Source organism: Pezoporus flaviventris, unplaced genomic scaffold (genome assembly GCF_033815535.1).
Source record: "Pezoporus flaviventris isolate CSIRO_AGI_PZ_B2104156 unplaced genomic scaffold, CSIRO_AGI_Pfla_v1 ptg000226l, whole genome shotgun sequence".
Classification (NCBI taxonomy): Eukaryota; Metazoa; Chordata; class Aves; order Psittaciformes; family Psittacidae; genus Pezoporus; species Pezoporus flaviventris.
This window is the reverse complement of record NW_026892774.1, coordinates 1568915-1587884: the sequence shown is the minus strand read 5'-3', so window position 1 is coordinate 1587884 and position 18970 is coordinate 1568915. Positions and strand designations below refer to the sequence as shown.

Below are 18970 nucleotides of genomic sequence, written 5' to 3'. Positions count from 1 at the left end.
CTTTGCACAAGTCCAGGTAGATGATGTCAACTGCTCTACCCCTGACCATCAGTTCTGTAGCCCCATCATAGAAGGCCACCAAATTGGTCAGGCAGGATTTCCCCTTAGTGAAACCATGCTGGCTGTCACCATCCACCTCCTTGTTCTTCATGTGCCTTAGAATGCCTTCCAGGAGAATCTGCTCCAAGATTTTGCCAGGCATAGAGGTGAGACTGACTGGTCTGTAATTCCCTGGGTCATCCATTTTCCCCTTCTTGAAAATGGGGGTTATATTTCCCTTTTTCCACTCATCAGGAACGTCACCTGACTGCCATGATTTCTCAAAAATGATGGCCAGTGGCTTCGCAACTTCATTTCCCATCTTCTCCATTACCCAGGGATGGATTTCATCAGGTCCCATGGACTTATGCATATTCAGATTTTTAAGATGGTCTCGAACCAGTTCCTCTCGTACAGTGGGTGCAAGGTCTTCATTCTCACAGTCCCTGCATCTGCCTTCCAAGACTTGGGTGGTGTGCTCAGAGCATTTGCCAGTGAAAACCAGGGCAAAGAAGTCATTAAGAATATCAACCTTCTCCAAATCCAGGGTAGCCAGTTCTGAGAACTTCCAGAGGGGGCCCACATTTTCCCTAATCTGTCTTTTATTTACGATGTAACTATAGAATTCCTTCCTGTTATCTTTCACATCCCTAGCCAATTTTAATCCTAACCGGTCCTTAGCTTTCCTAACCTGGTCCCTAGCTTCCCGGACAACATCCCTGTATTGCTCCCAGGCTGCCTGTCCTTGCTTCCGCCTTTTATTAGCCTCTTTTTTCCTTCAAAGTTTCCTCAGCAGCTCCTTATCCATCCAAGGAGGTCTCCTTGCCCTCCTGCTGCCCTCCTGCTGCACTTCCTTCTAGTTGGGACTCAGCATTCCTGAGCTTGTAGTAGGTGATCCTTGAATATCACCAGTGGTCTTTGGCTCCCCTGCCCTCTAGGGCTGTATCCCATGGAACCTTCCAAAGCGGGTTCCTGAAGAGGCCAAAGTCCGCTCTCTTGAAGTCCAGGGCAGTGAGCTTGCTGCACGCTCTTCTCACTGTCCTGAGGGTCTCAAATTTGACCATCTCATGATTGCTACAACCATGGCTGCCCTGGAGCATCACATTTCCAACGAGCCCTTCCCTGTTGGTGAGCACGAGGTCAAGCATGGCACCTCTCCTTGTAGACTCCTCTATTACTTGAAGAAGGAAGTTGTCTTCCACACAGTAGAGGAACCCCATGGATTGCTTGTGGCGGGCTGTACCATCCTTGATTATTTAGAGTGAAAAAAGTTCTGAAGAATTTCTAATTAGGACTTACTGGGAGAGTTGAAATAAAATCTTTAGCCTTATTAGTAAGAAAAAGTATTCCTAAGAGGGCATCTAAGAGGGAAGGAGGATATGAGACATCTTGAAGCCTGGTCAAAGCCAGCAATGAAATTACTCTGATGAAAGACATAACACTAAGCATAGGTCACCTGACCTCAGAATTAACTTTTCTATTTTGTTTTTTTTTTTACAATGCACAGCCTCAGTAAAAAAATAAAAATAAAAAAAAAGAAAGGGATTATTTATAATTAAAAATGTGTCAAAACCCCATCAAATCTATTACTGTTCACTGATGATATTTCCTACTGCAAGGACCAGTCTCTCATTGAATAACAGTGAATTATATCATTCAGCAGGCTTTTTTTATATGTAGCTACATGTAGCTATAAAGGAAATTCAGAAAAGAACCTAATCTGCATAAATTATACTTTTGCCTTCATTTTGAGTAAATTGTTCTACATTACATTTCTTTAAATTTTACTTGAAAATACATCCATTTAAAGAGAAGAAAAATATTGCGGTTCAGAAATGTTCACTGAGTGCACCTATTAATTGGATGAATAATATAAACAACCAAATCCACTTTCACCTTTTTTTTTTTTTTTTTTTAGCTTGGAACTCTGAAAATTGTGGGTTTTTTTGATATAAATTTTATGCACAGTCTTTTACTCAAAGGGCTAAATCAGAAAACATGTGAGAAAGTGTAAACTTCATGTTAATGTGTTGCTGTCATTATAGACAATTCTGTAGAAAAGAAGTGTGGAAAACCCTCTAATTGTATGCTGAAATGTAAGTGGACAAATTATCTTACTAAATAGTTTTTAATTTGTCACTGAACTTAGCCCTATCTCAGGTTTGCACACCTGAATTCCACTATTATTTTTAGCACAAACCTCTGAAGTGATTTTCCAAGAACAAAGCTATCACTACAGAGAAAAAACAAAACCAAAAAACAACCAAACCAAAACAAAGGAACTCCAGATCAACCAGTGAAACATTAGCTGCAGGGGGGTATGCTTGGAAATATTCTAAAGTGCTTGAAGAAGCACCTGGAAAAACACAGTTAGATTTAGGATTGCTAATCAGGCAGGGGAATTCATGCCTAATTACACAGCATCCTTTGAAAATATTTATGTTATGACAGAGATAGATAACAGAAATTCTCCAGATTCTGTAAAATTACTGTTTCAAAAATACATCGGAAAAGTCTTCATGGAGGAAATGAGTAGTTAAGTAATACTGCATGCAGAAAACTACAAGAAAGAGTATATATTCAAGTAGATATTACATATCCTCCTTCTCTTTGAATTCCTTCACCAACATAAGTTTATGTAGCATAGGAAAGAGAAAGAAAGAAACTATGGATTCTCTTCTACTTGATCATTTTCACTACTGTCCACTGTTCAACAGACCAAAAGTGAAGATAATAGTCCAGGAAGAACTTGTATTTTTAATCATCAGAAATGGGAAAACTCTCTGAGTTAAAGAAAAACAAATGCAGCCAAGTTAAAGCAAATCTTCAACTTAATCAGCAATTTCTGTAAGGAAGAGGTTTGAATGTTCCCATTTAAGCGTATCATTTTTTATTTCTGTTTCTAAGCTCCTAGGCAAAAAAGTCTCTCTTGTATTTGTTTCATCAAAGTTTGCTACCCTTCAATAGACCATAAAAGTACTAAAATCAATACTGCAATAACCTCCATTTCATGTGGGCTTCTGTAGTTTGGAGGGAACTGCAGAACTGGGATTGCCCCATAATGCTGTCCTGAATTAGTTCTTAAAAAAAATTCTGCTTCAAATCATAACTAATCTAAATTAGGAGTTATTGTTTTTCTAAATTTGCATATGATTCATTGCAATAGCTGTTTATTCCTTAAATGTAGGCATAAATTGGTTTTGGCAGGGAAAAACTCAAAATATGTACCTTTTCACTTAGCCTTAGTCGTTCTCTTCCTCTTACTTTTAAAGACCCCCACCTTATCCCTCATCACAACAAAAAAATTTACTCTTTTAACAAGATTTCAAAATCTTCTGAGTGAGGTGTGTATGAGTACCAGTCTGAAATGCACAAAAATCACGATGCATCATTATGCTACTGTATTCCAAATGACAAGCCATTTCATTTTTTTAAACAAAATCAGGTTCTGCTAGTAAGTCAGTCACAAATATTTTGGTTTTCAGCTAGGTTTTTTTACTTTCCCTTCATTCCTCTCAAGTCACAGGTCCCTGAGAGGAGCTCTTCTGGAGGAGTCTTCACTGTCAGACAAAATAATTCCAGCTGAAGAGCACAGATTAATAATCAACAGTTATCTCTAAAAATTCACACTGACATAAAGCGACTGAAAAAAATTACTATTTGTGTACAAATATATTAAATAGTATCCATCAGCTTAGAAACTCTGGTATCTGTTTGTCACGTCCAGTAAACCTGATTGTCCCTCTCCTCCACCTGGATGGAGGCAGGGCCCTTCTAATAGTGATTGTAAGATTCTTCACTTACTTTTTGTACAAAGGGATTAGAATTCCTTTTTATAGAAGTCAGAGTGAAATCAGCTCTTTCACTCCATGTGGGAAACTGCCCACCAGAGACTGGAGCAACAACTTTCTTGGGAGGATCCCCACTGACTGTTTTCCTTTTCAATTCATACACCCACTCCTCCAGAACTGAGGTAGGTTTTCTATCCCACTTTCTCATGTCTCCTCCATGATCCCACAGGTAAAACCATAGGGTGCCCCATGGCATGTACCTTCTACATCTTCCGTCTCGAACAACAGGGTGTCTCCTGTTAGTAGCAAGATGAAGGTCTGTACTTGTAGGCAGCTGGATAGATCAGCTCTCAAATGCTGAACTCCTGCAACAGTTTTTCCACAGATGAAATGATGGAGGGAGAGAGAGATTGTCTTCAGACTCCCAGAGCTGATGAATTGCTTCATACACTGTTGGTGCCATTTCATCTGTCTAGCTTATTGTTGCCAAGGAATTGGCATATAAGGATGTCACACTCTATGTAAATTTTTGCCTCACAGGTCATGTACACTTGACTTTATCTGGATCTAAGAGTTGCTGCTCAGTGCCTCACTTACAATAAATCTTCTCTAAAATGACTAACTCCCTCATGTACTGGAGGCCTTTCTCTATTGTGGTCCACTTGCCCCAGGTGATATATAGCATCTTTCTTGAAGGGATACCTTTCCTTCACAGCTGATAAAAGCCGCCTCCAAGGCTGAGGATTAGTTTCTCTTTTGCAATCTACTTGTCAATATCCCTTCCCACGCAAGTCATCCCAGTTGCTTGGCATGCCTACCCTCTAATTTGAAACTATTGTCCCCATTGTCCCAGCACTGGAGCATGCAGGTGAGGCAACTGCTGAAATATTTTTGCATATCCTGCAGCTCAGTCAAGGACAGGGATTGAGAAGTTACTTCTTCTTCTGTCTCTTCCTCTGTTTCTTGTGATGGTTCCTCTGTTTCTGATGATGGCCTTTCTAACATTCTCCTTCCCTAAATGAGTTGGGTTTTGTTTCTATTTCTTCTTGTGTACACAGGGAACTGACACCAACAGGGGTTGGTTCTCTGGTTCAGTTGTATCATCCATTGCCGGGGTTTGAGTGGTTTTCATGTTTGTTGTCAGGGTTTGACAAGTCACAGTACAGGCACAGCAATTAAAACAGCTGCAGTGCTTTTCAATGAAGTTTGAATAGCCACCATACTGGAGTTTGAGTAGCTGCAGTGTTTGTTATAGGGATTAAAATAACTGCGGTGCCTGTTGCCAGAGTTAGAGTACCTGTGGTACTGGTCATTAGAGTTTCAAAAAATCACAGAATCATAGATTCATAGAAGAGTTAGGGTCAGAGAGGACCTTAAGATCATCTGTGCCTCAGAGTTTCTTTGGCAGAAATGGTTGTAACCAATGAAAACAGTGTTCTTAGGACCCTAAAGCAGAAACAGATAGAACCTGCACCAGCACAGAGGAATCCACAAGGCACAACGTCATAGTGGGCTGCTGAGTAAGAGGGAGATAGCTGGAAACATTAGCAGTGTGGAAATTTATGGGTCTGAACTGCAGGCATGTGGCTCAGCAGGAAACAGCCAAAAGTCTTGCAGAAAGGACATGTGTTTCGTTTATCAAGCATTTCTAGAGTAAAAAGCAAATAAGCAAAAAGGTGGACATACTTCCATTCAACTGTCAGAGCGCCTGAGGAAATTCTTATCTTTTCTGAGGGGGGAAATCACAGGTAGGACTCTTTGCTGACCTTTTTTTCATTCAGCCAGCAAGACAGCTGTGGTAAACCAGAGATGATGGAAAGAAGATCCTTTGAAACCATCCTTTTAGGAAACTAAGGAAAACAGTGTTTATCAGTTCTAAAAATAAAGAATATATCATCCTCATTATCAAACACTAGGTTTCTTATGGCAGCCTGAATTCAGTTGTTTATTTTTTTTTTAAGTTTTTTTTTCCATTTTAAGTTTACATTGAGCTTCGTTTAAGGTAGCTATGGGATTAAACACAATATCTAAATTAAAAAGCATGAAAAGAAAATTTATTATCAACTCTGTACTGAACCTCTTTCTGAGCATCAAAATTCCCTGTGTTTTTCCCAAATTTACTCACACTACAAATCTAGAATCTAGAAAGCTGGAATCTACATGTTTTGCCTACTTGCGAGGCTTTAAAAAAGCAAGATCAGTCAAGTCTTCTTCAGATATTTTTTCCCTTTAAAAATGTAAGTCTTAACACGTTTTTGTTGCTGTGGTTAAGTTTTACGAAAGACAATATTTTGTCTACAACTGAGCACAATTTGGTCTCCGTGGGACTAGAAATTGAAAGGCAGGAAAATATCTGTTTTTGCTTTATTCAGAAAAAAAAAAAAAAGAAAAAGGCATAGATAATGCATTTTAGTTCTTTGTGTGATTCATACTATGTTTATACCTCCTCCTCTTTCTTTCTCTCTCTTAAAAATTATAATATTCTTTAGCTTTACTGCTAAAGAATTACTGGTAATTATCTCCCAAAAGTAAGTTTGTGGTGGGTATTATAATGACACAAATAAAAAGGTATTAATTTCCAAAACCTATTAAAAAGCACTCTCTAAAATAAAGGAAAGGGATTTGAAGTTCAAATGAAAGACAATATCCGAATAAAACTAATCCCCAGGAGAATGCATGACACCTGCCAGAAACTGTAAAAGTTTTATAAATGTTGTCTTCTGCAAAGTCGACTGCAAACATCATAAAGTCTTTGGTAAATATGTCTACCAGCCTTTTTTGTTTGAGCAGAAATATTGAACTTCCTGACATTATGATTATAAAGTAGAGGAGATTATTTCAGTTCGTTTTTTTTTTTTAGTATTTGATTAGTGGCCTCTCTCATTTTCCTTGTGATCAAGTTTCAAATCACACACAGAGTGAAGTGTTGGAAAAAAGTCTTCCTTAGCAATACAAGCCTGGCAAAACAATCTATTTAGAAGTTATTTATGACTAAACATACAGAAACACTGAACCTGGGAAAAAAAAAGTAAATTGGTTGCCCAATCCACTATGTCAGAATGGGAAGGCAAAATTCTGCACTTCAGGAAAATAATGTTATTGTTTATAATGCATAATGCAAATGTTGATCTCTTTGACAGAGGCAAAATACATTTTGTTTGTCTGCAATTATCTGCTGATAACTGTATCACATTTAGTTTATCTGATGTTCAAGTATAATGTTCATAATGTTTCCTCACCGAGAAACTCCCATACAACAAATCCATAAATAAAATCCAGCATAACGGCAAAGACATCAAAATAAGCATAGCTAATAGATTTTCAGTGAATTCAGACATATGTTATGGTACAATTTCTTTGAGAATTTAGACTTTGGGATTTTTGGCCCTACCTAGCCTTGTGATTGTCAGAAAACATTTGATTAGAAACATCAGGAGGGGGGAAACTAAGAATCCTTGTTGCAGACACAACGTGCAGTTGACTGCTGACTTTGAGAATCAGGCTTAGACTGCAGCTCTCCCAGACATGGTATAACAGCCATCTGAGGGTAGCTCCTTTACCTCCCATTACTTAACCTCAGATAGGAATCACATACAAGAGAAGAAAAATATTCTGTCACTATTCATACTTTCCTCTGTCTTCACATTAAATTAAACAATCAAATAACATAAACTCTGTGAAGCCATAGTAACTGTAAAATCTGAGGTCAGTCTCCTATACAAAGCCTGTAACACCTTAAGTAACAAAACGTAAAAAAAACCAAACCCAAATGTATTGCTTTTTTGTTAATTTTACAAAGTCAATGTGTTGTAAAGACTGTAAAATGAAAAGAGCCCTCTGAGAAAGAGCCATAGGAAGTTTACTCAATAGATGTATGTTATACAGCAGAAATATACTGATGTGTATAATGAATTTAGAAGCACCTGACATGCATGTTTTTGAAGATACTCTTGAGATAGTTTCATTCCTACCTTTCACAAAAGTTTCCTGATGAAATAAAGAACTTGGTGAATCAATAATTTCCAAAAGGGAAAGCAGCCTGAGATTATCACATGGACATCAGCAAATTATATAAAAAGAAGTCTATGTAGGAGATACACTGTCCTTGTTGCAGTGATAAAAACTGATATGTAACATAACTGTAACTGCCCATAGGTTTCTAAACCTGCAGAGTTCACTGAAGTACCACAATACGAAAAACCTGTGCGGACTTGCTGCCACATATTATGAAGTATTTAGGAATTTGTACCTGTTGCTTAATACACTGGAGGTCTTCTGTTTGTGCTTTTCAGAAAAAAAGGTTTACTACCCTGAAGCTGACAATATTAGTAATTTCTATTCTAGATATCTGGGTTGCACCTGTTGTTGCAATCTCCCCAGTGGGAGGATTTTTTTTCTTACCACAAAATGTAACTGGCATGATTATTTTCATAGAATCATAGAATACTTACGGTTGAGAAGGACCTTAAGATTACCTAGTTCCAAACCCCTGCCATGGGCAGAGACACCTCACAGGAGACCATGTAGCACAAAGCCCTGTCCAGCTTGGCCTTGAACACTGCCAGTGATGAAGCATTTACCAGCAATTTGGGCAACCTGAGTGAAGAACTTCTTCCTTATATCTAACCTGAACCTTGCCTCTTTGAGTTTAATTCCATTAGCTCTTGTCCTATCACTACAGTCCCTGATGAAGAATCCCTCTCCAACATCCTTATAGGCCCCCTCAAATACTGGAAGGCTGCTAGGAGGTCTCCACGCAGCCTTCTCTTCTCCAGGCTGAACAGCCCCGACTTTCTCAGCCTGTCTTCATATGAGAGGTGCTCGGGCACCCCTTATTGTCCTCATGGCCTTCCTCTGGAATTGGTCAAACAGCTCCATGTCTTTTTTATGTTGAGGACACCAGAACTGCACACAGTGCTCCAAGTGAGGTCTCACAAGAGGGGAGTAGAGGGGCAGAATCAGCTCCTTTGAGCTGGTCACGCTCCTTTTGATGCAGCCCAGGACACAGTTGGCTTTCTGGGCTTTCTGTGAATGCTGCTAGCTCATCTTAAGTTTCCTTTTGACTAACACCCCAAGTCCTTCTCCACAGGGCTGCTCTGAATCAATTCTCTTCCCAGGCCTTCACTGTGCCTGGAATTGCCCTGACCCAGGTGTAGGACCTTGCACTTCACTTTGTTGAACTTCATGAGGCTGCATCAGCCCACCTCTCAAGTGTGTGAAGGTCCCTCTGGATGGCATTCCTTCTCTCCTTCCTGTTGCCCAAACCAGTTTGGTGTCATTGGCAAACTTGCTGAGGACTCACTCAATCCCACTGTCCATGTCTCTGACAAAGATGTTAAACAGGATCAGTCCCAATATCGACCCCTGAGGGGCACCACTCATTACCTGTTCCTAGTTGGACATTGAGCCACTGACTGCAAGTCTTTGTGTGTGTCCACCCAGCCAATTCTTTATCCACTGGCTGGCCCATCCATCAAATCCATGCCTTTCCCTGTTGGTGGGAATGAGTTCAAGCATGGCACCTCTCCTTTTCAGCTCCTCTATCACTTGCAAGAGGAATTTGTCTTCCACACTGTCCTGGGTTCAGCAGTAGCAGTCATTTTTCTCCTTCTTAGTAGCTGGTGCAGTGCTGTGTTTTGACTTCCAGCCTGGGAACAGTGCTGGTGAAGCCGATGTTTTCAGTTGTTGCTAAGTGATGTTTACCCTGACCAAGGACTTTGTGAGGCTCATGCTCTGCCAGCGAGGAGGGGAAGCCGGGAGGAAGCAGAGACGGGGCGCCTGCCCCAGGCTAGCCAAGGAGGTATTCCATACCACAGCACGTCATGCCCAGGGTGGGGGTAACTGGGAGTTACCCAGAAGGACACGGGCTTCCGGGTGGGACTCCTTTCTTGGCCGGTGGTATCGTATTCTCTTCCCTTGTTATTTTCTCTTATCATTGTTGTAGTTGGTAGTAGCGGTGGTGATTTGTGTTGTACATTGGTTGCTGGACTGTTCTTGTCTCAACCTGTAGGAGTTGCACTCTTGATCCTCCTCCCCCTTCCTCCGGAAGAGGGAAAGGGGAGAGCCCCGGTGGGCGGGGCGGCCCTCGATTGTTGTCAGCTCGGCACCACTCACTGGGAGTGAGTGAACAAGTTGCCTGACTGGGTTTAAACCACGACACACACAGTCAAGGAACCTCTTGGATTGCTTCTGCTGGGCTCTACCATCCCTCTAACTGATATCAAAGTGGCTGAATTCTCCCCTGAGGACGAGGGATTGCAAGCCTGAGTCTGCTCCTACCTGCCTATAGAGGGCTTCATTCACACAGTCCTCCTGATTGGGTGGCCTGTAGCAGACCGCACAGTCCTTTATTTTATTTTTGTTTTAGTTGTTTTCTGCTATTTAAGAAAAACCCAAGTGAGGCTATCTGATACGGTCATGTAGGACAAATCACATTTGGAGTTTGTCTTTGAAAAACTAAAAAAACCTTGTTTTTGCTTTTATATTCAGCGAAAGATTTTTTTTTTTTGTATTGGAGTAAGTAAAAGGCAACATTGCTGATTTTTCAGGACTTCCCTGATGTAATAGAAATAATGGGCTACGGTTTTGGGGTTTATAGTCACTTCTGAATAAACAAGGAAAATAAAAAGAATTGATTCATGGGCAAAAAGTTAGATGTAGACGTTTTTGGGGCTGAGGTTTTTTTAGCTACTATAATTTGAGCCATATGTTGCATAATAGTTTTATGAGACTATAAAATTGTCCTCAGTTTATACCTATACAATTATTTTCTTTCTGTGATATTTAGGTAGAATGTGGGTGCATTTTACTAAATAGCTCACAGTTTTTAGCATGTTTAAGGCTAAACTGTTCTCTGATCTCATTAATTTTTATTTAGAAATAATTTTACATCTTTTTACTAATTTGGCTGTAATAAATGAAAAGGAATAGAAATGTTAAGAAACTCTGTTTAATTAAGGAACACATAATATTAAAGCAATAAAATAGTCCAGAAATTTATTAACAGAATACTGGAAAACGTTCTGATATATGCAGAGAGAACACAGAACTGAAAGATATTTCAGACACCAAACTGAAAGATATTTACCTCTACAGCCCCAAAGATCTCTGAAATTTTCCGTTTCATTGCTGAAAAAGTACATACACTGGACCTCTAATTAGAACTGAACATCTGAAGAAGAGATTTGAAAGAATGTTGCTGGAAATCATATGAGCATGATGATCTCGATTCACACTGACAATGAAAAAAATAGGGTTTTATGTATATATACGCTAAAGCACTTCAAAGCTTAAAGAAAGCAATTTTTTAGCTTGTTAAAGTACAGATGGTGAAGCATGATAACATAATTACTGCTTTCATAAGCTTTAGTTAAAAACAATTATAGCAGAATCTGATCAACACTTTTTTTGGTGAGCAATACAGATTTGGTTACAATGGTTCATTTCAAAAGATCATGTTTTCATATGATTGTTTCAGTACTGTGAGCAATTAAGTATTTCTAAGTTCATTTTTATAAGAACCATTTTGGGGGGCTAATAAACTCATTTCAAGTTTATTTTCTTCATTTCTTTATTTCATTCATTACCTTCATGTTTATTTTGAAGTACAAAATTTTTCTAAATATCTGAAATTCAACTACATAATACCATTTTTATCCTTTTTCTTTGCAACAGGCAGTTCATCTGCAAATATTATTTACATCATACAATTTTATACATATAGTTGTTTAAATTTGGTTTATGTTAACTACATTTTTGCATAATAGTAGTTGTAATAACAACTTTAACCTTTATTTAAAAATAAGAAACATAATTATTGTCCCTTACAGCTACACTTTCCTGCTGAATGTTCAGAAGAAAAACAGGTGAAGATGCTTTCTAATCCAACATTTCTGACTTTGAAGATTATACAATTATATCATAAGAATAATAAAGCTGAAAGGGAGAACTTTCTGTTCTTCTGCACACAATACAGTTCTAGGAATCTTTTAGTAATAATATTTTTGGAGATCTAGATTGGTTTATTATAAGAAAGAACATATTTTATGTTCTGATGTTTAGTTGACTTCAGAGAATGATATACCAAAAGAAAATAAAACTGAAAGGGTGAATTTTCTGTTCTTTTTCACACAATACATTTCTAGGAATATTTTAGTCCTAATATTTTTAGAGATCTAGATTGGTTTATTATAAAAAATGATATCTTTTATCATTATCATAAGAGGCATAAACTTTTGAATAGACCAACAATTTGAAAGTGTTCAATGTCTACAAACTTCAAAGCCTGAGGCCATTTAAAACAATAAACAAAATAATTTTAAATTAAAAAATATGCCTGGTTCCAGACATTATTGTTTAGAAATTTTTCAAAGATATTGAAAAATCAGGGGGGTGCAAATAGATGACCTTTAAGTTTCCTTCCAACCCATGATTATACGCTAACTGAATTTTAATGGAATTTCATATTAGTCTGACTAATAAAGAAAACACCCAAAGTTGGTGTTAAACATTCACCATTTGACAGGACAGAGCAAGATCAGTTAAGAATTAAATTTCAGTTCTCCCATTTTTATTTCTCCATAAAAATACATGGTTTGGCTTTTGAAAGGAAGTTTGGCTTTTATTCTCCCCTATTCTACAGTTGTTCTTTCTTTTTTCAAGTACCCTTATAAAGTTTAAAGACTTTTTTAAGACTTTAATTAAAAACATTTGTTTTTCTTAAGGTGGTTTGCATCTGAGTGCAGTCCAGGATTAAATTGATAAACTATAGTTTTGCAAAGATTAACATACGACTTCTGTTGGCATATTGTTAGCTTAATTCTGTAATCTGAACTTTGTGTGAAAACATGTTTATTATAGCGACACTCCTGCTGGCATGAAATAGTAACCCTCAAATTAGTGAACCTCTTTTTATCTGCCAATAGTAGTAGACATGATGCTTAGGGACACGGTTTATTGATGAACTTGGCAATGTTAGGTTAATGGTTGGACTCAATAACTTCAAGGGTCTTTTCCAACCTAAATGAATCTATGATTCTAGTCTATGATTCTACAAACACAACTGTAGCACATTTATGGAATGGGTAGAAGTTACTAACGTATAAGTATTCTACTGTATTTTGAATCAAAATACCAATTTTAGGACATAACACTCACTTTTTCTGTTCACCATCCTTTTTTTATCTCCTAGTTTGTCCCAAATATCTGTGTTACGTGCAACTGCATGAAGTAAATAGCATCTATACAGCCTTCTGTATGAAAATAACTCCATTTAGGAAAAGATCAGTTATGCCACTATCATTTAAATACATGGTTCAGACTTTGCTTATGAATGATCTCATGTTTGCAAAGTAAAAGTTGTAAGGAAAGAAAACTACATGTTCCCTTCTTGGCTTTCTTCCTCCCATTAAAACTTTATCTTTCCCTGTCTACTGAAAATATATTGAGGCATTATCAGGATACAACTGTGAATAGTAAAGAATCATTTTAAAAGTAAAAGACATTCCTGATCTGAGTACGATGCCAGTTTCTCAATAGGCCGTAAGAAAAGAAGCATAGCTCCAAAACTGAAGGGTTTATGCCTCATGTCTCTTAGAGTGCCCTGCAAATATAAGTGGAAGTATAGTGTATTCTCACAAAATACATGAAAGGAAGGGAAAAATGAAACTCATTAATTGAAGTAATAAAGATTTATGTTCAAGCAGTGAGGTGATGAAAATTAATACTACTCTGCTGAATGGAAAGGAATTGTGACAATTGAAATGAATTGAAGGTATACCTCAAGTGATTTCAGTGGCTGCAGGAGATTGCTTTTCTATTTGGGAAAAAGAAAAATGAAAGATTCTCCCAGGAGCCAGGCACAGATGATCTGCTTCCAGTATTGCTCCTACCTTTGACCCACTGCAACATTCTTTTTCTGTGCAGAAACAAGACTCATTTTCCTGGCTAGAGAGCTTCTGTTTCTTTAGGGACGGGGGTTAGGCTTTGGTCTAAAATCCAAGTTCTAAACTCATTAAATCAAAGGCAAAATTAAAAATTCCAAGTGTGCTCATGTTCTCTTTTATAACTGCAGGATTAGAGTAACCTTACTTTTTCCACTCAAACGCACTTTGCAGTATCTTTATCAAATAGAAATAAGGATTAGCAATCAGCACTGTAATGGAACACCATACCATGTGGAAATCAATATTACATTGCACTAATTTTGCTGTTGAAAAAAGCAGGACAACTTTCTGATTTAGCAGAGACTTGACATAGCAAAGACTTTGCTGTTAGTCATCCCCTCAACACCAAGTAGTTATCAGATACTGTTCATTTCTGCTCAAGTTATCTCAGTATATCAGTACAATTTAAAACTCATACTATTGGGATAACGTAAAACAATACAAAATACGGACATGAAAAAGGCTTCAGTTTTAAAGTTCATTAAATATGCTACGTGAGAGACAGGAATTGTAAATTAGTCTTATATACATATTTTTTATAATTAAAAAACAAATTTCCAAGTGCTACAGAGAAGACAGACATTTCAGGCATAAAGAAAAGAGAAAGCCCAGTGATAAACAGGAAGATAAACACACCAAAAACATTTTCCGTATGTTCTTTACATATGAAAGGTGTACAGAAATGAGAAGACACTGGTAAGTGTTTTTTATCACTTCCTTTTTTTCTTTGTTTGTTTTGTAGAGGTAGCTCATCTTCATTTGGGTTTCTTTTCTAGAGGAAAGTTACTTGAAGAAACAATATCAGCTAGGATTAGGATGTTTCTCTATTCATAGAAATTTAGGGGACATAACAGCTTAAATATTTTATACTAATTTACTAAAACTGTTAATCTTTAAATTCAATGTATCCAAAAGAATGTTACTTAGGCAAAACTCCTGTTAAAATCAAGGCCAAGTCTGAGTAACAGTGTAGGACTTGACAAATAGGACTCAGTGGAAGTTGGCTTACTATTTTTTGAATTCACGGATTATTGATGCATTTCACTGAAACTCAAGATAAATTATCCAGTAGTTATTAGTATAATAAAAAATCAAGGGAAAAGAATTTTTTAACTTACTCTTCTCCAAGGTACATGCTGTTGTTATGTCTCAGGATAGAGATCTGAAAAAAAAACAGAAAAGCTTGTGATATTACTGGCATTAACAGCCTTTGTTAAATAACACACATCTATGTACACACAGACTTATGTTTGCTGATAGGAACAGTCAGAAGGAATTAGGACTAATAAACATTGCAATACCTGATGCATAACTTAAAAGAATAATTAGTAATAAAAGTGGAAATGCATCTTTGCAATCCTTTCTTTCCTCTTTTAAAACGTATCCGACATTTCTGAACTGTCTTAGAAGTCTTATGAATTTCAGATCACATCAGAGAACATTTTTAGTTGCAATTTTCATAATTGAATGTGTAAATGATGTCTAAGTGGAAGTTTAAAACACTGAATAAGTCAGTATTTCTACTATGGGTCACCATTTCCAAATACATGCTTTGTAATCCTTGAAACATATTTTTCAGCTTTGCATCAGTTCACAGATTTTAATGACATCCAAAGACCAAATCAAATATAAACTTTATAATGCAAAGTACTTGAATGCACTGTTTGCAAGTCTGCATACAACATTCTATTAAATATTGTAAATTGTGTTAGGGCTTGTACTTATTTTTGCAAAAGCTGGACTCAAGTAATAATAATTAGAGAATAATAACTAGTAGGCTATCAACATTAATCTCAGTGCTTCTACATCTGAGTCCTTGATATTGCAAAAAAAATGTAATCATAGGCAAAACATCAATATGCCATTTCATAACTCTGAAATATTTCATAATAAATGATGAAAGCTTAATCAGATTGATTTGGGAATTGATACTTTATTCACAAGTGATTTGACTACATGCAATAATATTTGTAATGTGCACAACTTATGATCTTCATGCATTGAAGAAGGAAATGTTCAAAAGCTCTATTCCTCAGTTTCCCTCACCTGTTTTTCTGTCAGTTTCATGGAACCCTAGCATGAAACCTATATTCCCCAAAATATTTAAAACGTTTCTATTCAGAGAAACTTAAGCTTGTTAACTTAGCTAGAGGTATTAAAGATAACAGGAAGTACATAGCAAATAAGAAAAAGACTAGGGAGAATGTAGGCCACCTCAGGAAGCTCTAGGGAGAACTGGCTATGCAGGATTTGGAGAAGGCTGAGGTTCTGAATGACTTCTTTGTCTCAGCCTACACTGGCAAAGGCTCTGACCAAACCACCCAAGTCTTGAAAGGCAGATGCAGGGACTGTGAGAATGAAGACCTTGCGCCCACTGTAGGAGAGGAACTGGTTTGAGACCATCCCAAAAATCTGAATGTGCACAAGTCCATGGGTCCTGGATGGACCACTCGGTGGATAAAGAACTGGATGGATGGCTGCATGCAAAGAGTTGTGGTCAATGGCTCAATGTCCGACTGGAGACCAGTAACGAGTGGCGTCCCTCAGGGATCGGTGTTGCGACCGGTCTTGTTCAACATCTTTGTCTGTGACATGGACAGTGGGATTGAGCGCGCCCTCAGCAAGTTTGCCAATGACACCAAGCTGAGTGGTTCTGTTGATAAGCTGGAGGGAAGGAATGCCATCCAGAGGGACCTTGACACGCTTGTGAGGTGGGCTGATGCCAACCTCATGAAGTTTAACCATGCCAAGTGCAAGGTCCTACACCTGGGTCGGAGCAATCCCAGGCACACCTACAGGTTGGGCAGAGAAGAGATTCAGAGCAGCCCTGCGCAGAAGGACTTGGGGGTGTTGGTTGATGAGAAAATGAACATGGGCTGGCAGTGTGCGCTTGCAGTCCAGAAAGCCAACCGTATCCTGGGTTGCATCAAAAGGAGCGTGACCAGCAGGTCGAAGGAGGTGATCCTGCCCCTTTATTCTGCTCTCGTGAGACCTCACCTGGAGTATTGTGTGCAGTTCTGGTGTCCTCAACATAAAAAGGACATGGAACTGTTGGAACAAGTCCAGAGGAGGGCCACGAGGATGATCAGGGGACTGGAGCACCTCCCGTATGAAGACATGCTGAGGAAGTTGGGGCTGTTCAGCCTGGAGAAGAGAAGGCTGCGTGGGGACCTCATAGCAGCCTTCCAGTATCTGAAGGGGGCCTATAGGGATGCTGGAGAGGTACTCTTCATTAGGGACTGTAGTGAAAGGACCAGGGGTAACAGGTTAAAACTTAAACAGGGGAAGTTTAGACTGGATCTAAGGAAGAAGTTCTTTCCTGTTAGGGTGGTGAGGCACTGGAATAGGTTGTCCAGGGAGGCTGCGAATGCTCCTGCCCTGGCAGTGTTCAAGACCAGGCTGGATGAGGCCTTGGATGATATGATTTAGCGTAAGGTGTCCCTGCCCATGGCAGGGGGGTTGGAACTAGATGATCTTAAAGTCCTTTCCAACCCTAAGTATTCTATGATTCTATGATTCTAAGTGTGACGTTTTAAGGGCTGCAAGATCTAAGAATAACAACAGATAATATTAAGAGATTGAAATCTACCGTATCAGTGCATAAAGATTTGGGTTTAGCCCTACAGCAACTAGAAATGCTGAATCTTAAGTGTTCAAACAGGAGAAGGTTAATTGTTTTCACATTTTGTGGGGATAGATGAAGAAACATATCTTAAGCAATTTGACTCCATAAATAATGAACACTTGAAACTGATCTAGGATCAAGATTTTCAAGCATATTATTGTGAATATGGACAAGTGGGCAGAAAACAGATAAAATTAAAAATTGCAATCTGGATTTGCATCAGAAATAACATACTGTCAGTTCACAACATGAATGACTACATGGCTTATTATTGCTCTATACATGCAGATGTTGGCCTAAACATTCCCTCTGCCACCCCAAAAAAGAAAAAAATCACACACACACAACCCCCTCCCCCCAAAAAAAGACCAAAACACCATAAGCAAGTAAACAAACAAATTCCCCTCCAGATCTAACCAAATGCTCAGAATTCATAATTTATTTCAGTCTGTGCTTTGAATTCTATTACTTCAGAAGCTGAATTACACTCCCGTGAGCTATTCACACTTTCAAACTTTGCAAGTTAAAGTTCTAATTAGCAGTGAGCTTAATGTAAATTATTACTTCCTCCTTTTGAAGGTAATGGAATAACCTAGACACTCCAAAAGCCTTCTATAGCTCACCTTTAAGAGCAGTGAATGATCTTGCCTCTTGTCAGATTTGTTGAAGTTATTCAAGTGGGGTTTACTGATCAATAACTATATGGAGAAAAGAGTACATCATATTCTGCAAGAATTCCTTAACTGAGTTTAGAAGAGGGGGCATATCTTTGATGTTAAAGGAAAAGCTACTGAATTCCTTAGATTCAATAACACGTGCATGTCTTTAAAGTTAAGGTTCTGCAAGGAAAGTTCATAGGACTATTTCAAGTGTCTAATTTATGGAATCTTAAAAAACAAAAACTAAAAAAAAAAAGAAAAAAAGGCAGAAGCTTCTTTCACATGGCAGATAGCTAACTTCAGGACGCCATTCTAAGGTTACTAGATATGCAATAGGGCACTGAGCACATATTTTTGAAAGTAAGCAAAACAGTCATGTCCTGGGGTGGCACCTCAACAAGGGGATGTCTGGCAATTAAGTGACATGTTTCCTTGTGAAATAGTTCCTCCCTTCCTAACACATTCCTCAAAATACCACCTTTTCTATTGTATTCCTTTATCATTTAAAATCAGAGGGTTTGGACAATAACTTTTTCAGATAACTTAGTAATTGGATTCTAATAATAGTCCAACTTCTTCTCTTCCATATCAGTTTTCTCAGACCTGAAGATGAATTGTGTTTTACTTGAAGGACTAATGTTTACAAGAATTCCAGAAATAAAGAGTTAGTGTCAAAAAGAGTGACAGAAGCTTAAAAAAAAACCCAAAACAAACCACCAAAAACCCACCAAAAAACGAAAGAACTATGAACTGAATCTAAACAGAGATGAAAGATGTGTTTTGAGCTTTTATTGATCATTTAAGAAAACAAGCTGTTTAATAAGTGCTGTTTAATATTTTCATCAACGACCTGGATGAGGGAACTGAGTGTACCCTCAGCAAGTCTGCTGATGATACTGAACTGGGAGGAGT

The 18970-nt window shown here is 38.1% G+C and overlaps 1 long non-coding RNA gene across 2 annotated transcripts in view; it reads right to left on the bottom strand.

Annotated features, from left to right (window-relative positions):
* LOC133262968 (uncharacterized) overlaps window positions 1-18970 on the bottom strand; it is a 613641-nt gene that overhangs the window by 148962 nt on the left and 445709 nt on the right. For both annotated transcript variants that reach the window (XR_009741417.1, XR_009741419.1), the window contains exon 5: window positions 14893-14936. This is a non-coding gene — a long non-coding RNA (uncharacterized LOC133262968). The remainder of the gene's footprint in view (window positions 1-14892; window positions 14937-18970) is intronic.